We start from the raw sequence: 5,486 nt of genomic DNA on the forward strand, positions 1-5,486 counted from the left end.
CACTCTTGAATTTTTTTCTAAGCTGTTTCTCCAACTATATTGATATTTAGAAATGGTTTGTTATGGCCGGGCACCGTGGCTCACCCCTGTAATCACAGCACTTTCAGAGGCTGAGGTGAGTGGATCATGAGGTCAGGAGATTGAGACCATCCTGGCCAACATGGTGAACTCCAGTCTGGTGACAGAGTGAGACTCTGTCTCAAAAAAAAAAGAAAAGAAAAGCCTCGTTACTTGGATTCAACAAATTCAGACTTTATGAGATTCAATCTCTGAAATTCCTTTTGATCTTTTTATTTTTGAAGTACACTTTAAAACAAACATTATATAAATTAGGTTGGGGGAAAATGTGGAAACCCAACACAAAAACAATTTTCCAACATTTTAGAAGCATATGTCTTCCTATAGACAACTGTCATGCTAATTATAAAAATGTTCCTGCCTATTTGATAGCGATCTTGGAAAACAAGTTTGACATATTAATTGGCCTAATTTAATTATTTCAAACCTTTTCTCAGGGAACAGTGGTAGAAACTGCATAACCTTTTTTTTTTTGAGACAGAGTCTCATTCTGTTGCCCAGGCTGGAGTGCAGTGGCACGACCTCAGCTCACTGCAACCTCTGCCTCCCGGGTTCAAGAGATTCTCCTGTCTCAGCCTCCCAATTAGATGGGATTACAGGCACCTGCCACCATGTCAGGTATTTCAGGACAGCCAGGCGGGGGTGTACTTCCGCAGAGAAACTAAGAGTGTCTGTGCTGAGCTCTGGCGCCACCAGGGGGCGCGCGAACCCATCCCTGACCAACTTCCTCTGAGGTGCCGGAAGCAGCGAGGATTCGACTTCCTCAGGGCAGCGAGAGGGTCGTGTCAACTAAGTGTTGTTCATTGGTGAGTAAAAAGCTTCCTTTCCACGGCCCTGAGTGCAGAGAAGAGACTCTTTAGAGTACTCAGCAAAGGAAGTAATTCATCTAGAAAAATGAAATCCCCAAATCCCATCGTTATGACTACACCCTGATATCATTGTCAATGTCCCAGACACAGTGGCTGCTAAGATGTATTCTCGCAGTGGCCTCTAATATAATAATCACACAGCGCCCTAACACCAATATAATATCCACACCATACCCTAACGCTAATCTAGTATCCACACTGTTGCTTCTAATACTAATGTAATACTAGCCACAGGTGCCCTAATGCTAATGTAATATCTGCCCTGTTCTCCAACACCAATATAATATGTACACAATGCCCTAACACTAATATCCACACCGTGCTGTAACACTAATGTAGCCACACAGTAGCCTCTAATACTAATAAATATAATAATATCTACTAAGTGGAGTCTGTTGACATTGAGGCTTTTATAAGGGTTCACAGCTTTGGATGAAGCGTATCCTCTATAGTAGATTTTGATGATGTTTCTGCTTTTCTGGCATAGTATTGATATGGATGTTTTAAAGAGTAATTTACTTTTTAATAATGTCATACTTCTAGGAAACTTCCAGTAGCAGTGCAAAATATAACCTGTTTCTTTTCTTAGAGTCCCCAGCAGTTATTGCTGTACCAGATTTGCAGCTTCCCACAAAATACTCCTGTATATTTTACCCAAAGCATGGAAACTCTCCTAGGTTACCACCACATAACTCCTAGATCAGGAAATCGGCATGGTTCCTACGTGATAATTCAGTTCACAAACTCATTTCACTTTTACCTCCTGCCCCACCTGGGAATATATGTGTTTTTTCATTCTGATCCAGTTTTCCTGGCACTGTTCCCAAGACTTTCCGGCATATTTATGATCTTGACACATTTAAAGAGCATACAAATTTTTGTTTGAACACCTGTTTTCAGGTCTTTGGTGTATATACCTAGGAATGGAATCACTGAGTCATACAGTAAATCTATTTGTAACTGTTTGAAGAAACTCCAAATTATTTAACACATATGCTGCACCATTTCATATTGTCACAAGCAGTGTTTAATAGTTCAAGTTTCTGCACATCTTTGTCAACACTTGTTTTTTTTAGTATAACTATTCTAGTGTGAGTTAAGGGGTATCTCTTTGTGGTTTTAATTATGACAATGATGTTAAGTATCTCTCAAGTGCTTGCTGGTGAAGTGTGTATTAAAGTTCTTCGTTAGTTTTTAGATTGGATTGTCTTTGTTGTTGAGTTGTAAAAGTTATTTATACATTCTGGATAACAGATACTTATGAAGAATCTACTGTGCAGTTTTTTTCTTGCATTCTGTGTGTTACTGGAATGTTTTAAGAGTTTATGTGTGGTCTCTGCCCCAGTATCCTGAGGCGCAGTACTTCATACATTTTTTTTTTTTTTTTTGAGACAGAGTTTCGCTCTTGTTGCCCAGGCTGGAGTGCAATGGCGCGATCTCGGCTCACCGCAACCTCCGCCTCCTGGGTTCAGGCAATTCTTCTGTCTCAGCCTCCTGAGTAGCTGGGATTACAGGCGTGCACCACCATGCCCAGCTAATGTTTTGTAGTTTTAGTAGAGACGGGGTTTCACCATGTTGACCAGGATGGTCTCGATCTCTTGACCTCGTGATCCACCCGCCTCGGCCTCCCAAAGTGCTGGGATTACAGGCGTGAGCCACTGCTCCTGGCCATACATTTGTAATGTATGAAGTGATGTGTCTATTGTATGCTAATGAGATGACTGATGGCTGGGGGCACCCGGACAGCCTCAGTGGGGCTAGTTGCCAAAGAAACCAACCTTGTCATTAGAGGATTTGAAATTTCAGCCTGCCTCCCATCTCTCTGAAAGTTAGAGGTGCTGATGGTTGAGTTCAATACCTAAAGGTGCCGTTTGGAACATGCTAACACAGTGGTCCGCAAACTTTTTGGCACCAGGGACTGGTTTTCTGGAAGACAGTTTTTCTATGGCCCAGGGCGGGGTGCATGGATTTGGGACGATTCAAACACATTACATTTATTGTACATTTATTATTATTACATTGTAATATGTAACGAAATAATGATTTCAGATTGTCTTCCTGCAACTGGATGGTCCCATCTGGGGGTGATGGGAGACAGTGACAGATCATCAGACATTAGATTCTCATAAGGAGCATGCAGCCCAGATCCCTCGCATGCTCAGTTAACAATAGGCTTCATGCTTCTATGAGAATCGAATGCCGCTGCTGATCTGACAGGAGGCGGAGTTCAAGCGGTGATGCATGTGATGGGGAGTGGCTATAAACACTGGTGACACAGTGCTTGCCTGTCCTCCTCTCAACTTCTGCTGTATGGTCCAGTTCCTGAGAGGCTGCAGACTGTCTCAGTGCAGTCTGTGAGCTGAGGGTTGGGGACTCCTGCTCTAACAGACCTGGTCCTTGTCCTCATGCAGAAAGTCCAAGATGATAAGCATGGCAATGTTTTGGTCAAGCTAGAAAAAAGCATCATTGTGACCGCTGAGACCGCGTCCGCCCCGCGAGCACAGAGCCTCGCCCTTGTCATTCCGTTGCCCGTTCACACCCGCCGCCAGCTCGCCATGGATGATGATATCGCTGCACTTGTTGTAGACAAAGGCTCCGGCATGTGCAAGGCTGGCTTCGCGGGCAGCGATGCTCCCCGGGCCGTCTTCCCCTCCATTGTGGGGCACCCCAGGCACCAGGGCGTGATGGTGGGCATGCGTCAGAAGGACTCCTACGTGCGTGGGTTGCGTGCGTGGGTGACGAGGCCCAGAGCAAGAGACGCATCCTGACCCTGAAGTATGCCATTGAGCATGGCATTGTCACCAACTGGGATGACGACATGGAGAAGATCTGGCACCACACTTTCTACCACGAGCTGCGTGTGGCTCCTGAGGAGCACCCCATGCTGCTTGCTGAGGGCCCCCTGAACCCCAAGGCCAACAGCGAGAAGATGACCCAGATCATGTTTGAGACCTTCGACACCCCAGCCATGTATGTGGCTATCCAGGCCGGGCTTTCCTTGTATGCCTCTGGCCGTACCACTGGCATCGTGATGGACTCCGGTGATGGGGTCACCCACACTGTGCCCATCTACGAGGGGTTTGTCCTCCCCCATGCCATCCTGCGTCTGAACCTGACTGACCAGGACCTGACTGACTACCTCATGAAGATCCTCACTGAGTAGGCTACAGCTTCACCACCCCAGCTGAGCAGGAAATCGTGCATGACATCAAAGAGAAGCTGTGCTACATCGCCCTGGACTTTGAGCAGGAAATGGCCATGGCTGCCTCCAGCTCCTCCCTGGAGAAGAGCTATGAGCTGCCCGATGGTCAGGTCATCACCATCCGCAACAAGTGGTTCTGCTGCCCTGAGGCGCTCTTCCAGCCTTCCTTCCTGGGCATGGAATCTTGTGGCATCCACAAAACTACCCTTAATTCCATCATGAAATGTGACGTGGACATCCGCAAAGACCTGTATGCCAACACAGTGCTGTCTGGTGGTACCGCCATGTACCCTGGCATCGCTGACAGGATGCAGATGGAGATCACTGCCCTGGCACCCAGCACGATGAAGATCAAGATCATTGCTCCTCCCGAGCACAAGTACCCCGTGTGGATCGGTGGCTCCATCCTGGCCTCGCTGTCCACCTTCCAGCAGATGTGGATCAGCAAGCGGGAGTATGATGGGTCCAGCCCCTCCATCATCCACCGCCTCCATCTTCCACAGCAAATGCTTCTAGGTGGACTGTGACTTAGTTGCATTACACCCTTTCTTGACAAAACCTAACTTGTGCAGAAAACAAGATGAGATTGGCATGGCTTTATTTGTTTTTTTGTTTTGTTTTTATTTATTTATTTATTTTTTTGGCTTGACTCAGGATTTAAAAACTGGAACGGTGAAGGTGACAGCAGTCAGCTGGAGCGAGCATCGCCCAAAGTTCTGCAGTGTGGCCAAGGACTTGATTGTGTACATTGTTTTTTTAAAGTCATTCCAAATATCGTGAGATGCATTGTTACAGGAAGTCCCTTGCCCTCCCAAAAGCCACCCCACTTCTCTCTAAGGAGAATGGCCCAGTCCTGTCCTGAGTCCACACAGGGGAGGTAACAGCATTGCTTTTGTTGTAAATTATGTAATGAAAAATTTTTAAAATTTCGCCTTAATACTTTTTTTATTTTGTTTTATTTTGAAGATTTTAGCCTCCGTGGCTACCCCTTTTTTTGTCTCTCAACTTGAGATGTATGAAGGCTTTTGGTCTCCCTGGGAGTGGGTGGAGGCAGCCAGGGCTTACCTGTACACTGACTTGAGACCAGTTGAATAAAGTGCACACCTTAAAAAAAAAAAAAAAAAAAAAAAAAAGCATCATTGCAAGCTGGGCACAGTGACTCATGCCTGTAATCCCAGCACTTTGGGAGGCCAAGGTGGGCAGATCATGAGGTCAGGAGTTCGAGACCAGCCTGGCCAACATGGTGAAACCCTGTCTCTACCAAAATACAAATATTAGCCAGGTGTGATAGCATGCACTGTAATCCCAGCTACTCAGGAGGCTGAGGCAGGAGAATC

General features: G+C 46.0%; 1 pseudogene across 1 annotated transcript; it reads left to right on the forward strand.

Annotated features, from left to right (window-relative positions):
• Positions 1-3,337: 3,337 nt before the first annotated feature.
• Positions 3,338-5,282, forward strand: LOC116562398 (annotated as a pseudogene). The gene has a single exon (XR_004273920.1). The product of XR_004273920.1 is annotated as an actin, cytoplasmic 1-like (transcript).
• The last annotated feature ends 204 nt before the right edge of the window (positions 5,283-5,486 follow it).

The sequence above is a fragment of the Sapajus apella genome, unplaced genomic scaffold (assembly GCF_009761245.1).
Source record: "Sapajus apella isolate SASKATOON/1434 unplaced genomic scaffold, GSC_monkey_1.0 scaffold32, whole genome shotgun sequence".
Lineage (NCBI taxonomy): Eukaryota > Metazoa > Chordata > Mammalia > Primates > Cebidae > Sapajus > Sapajus apella.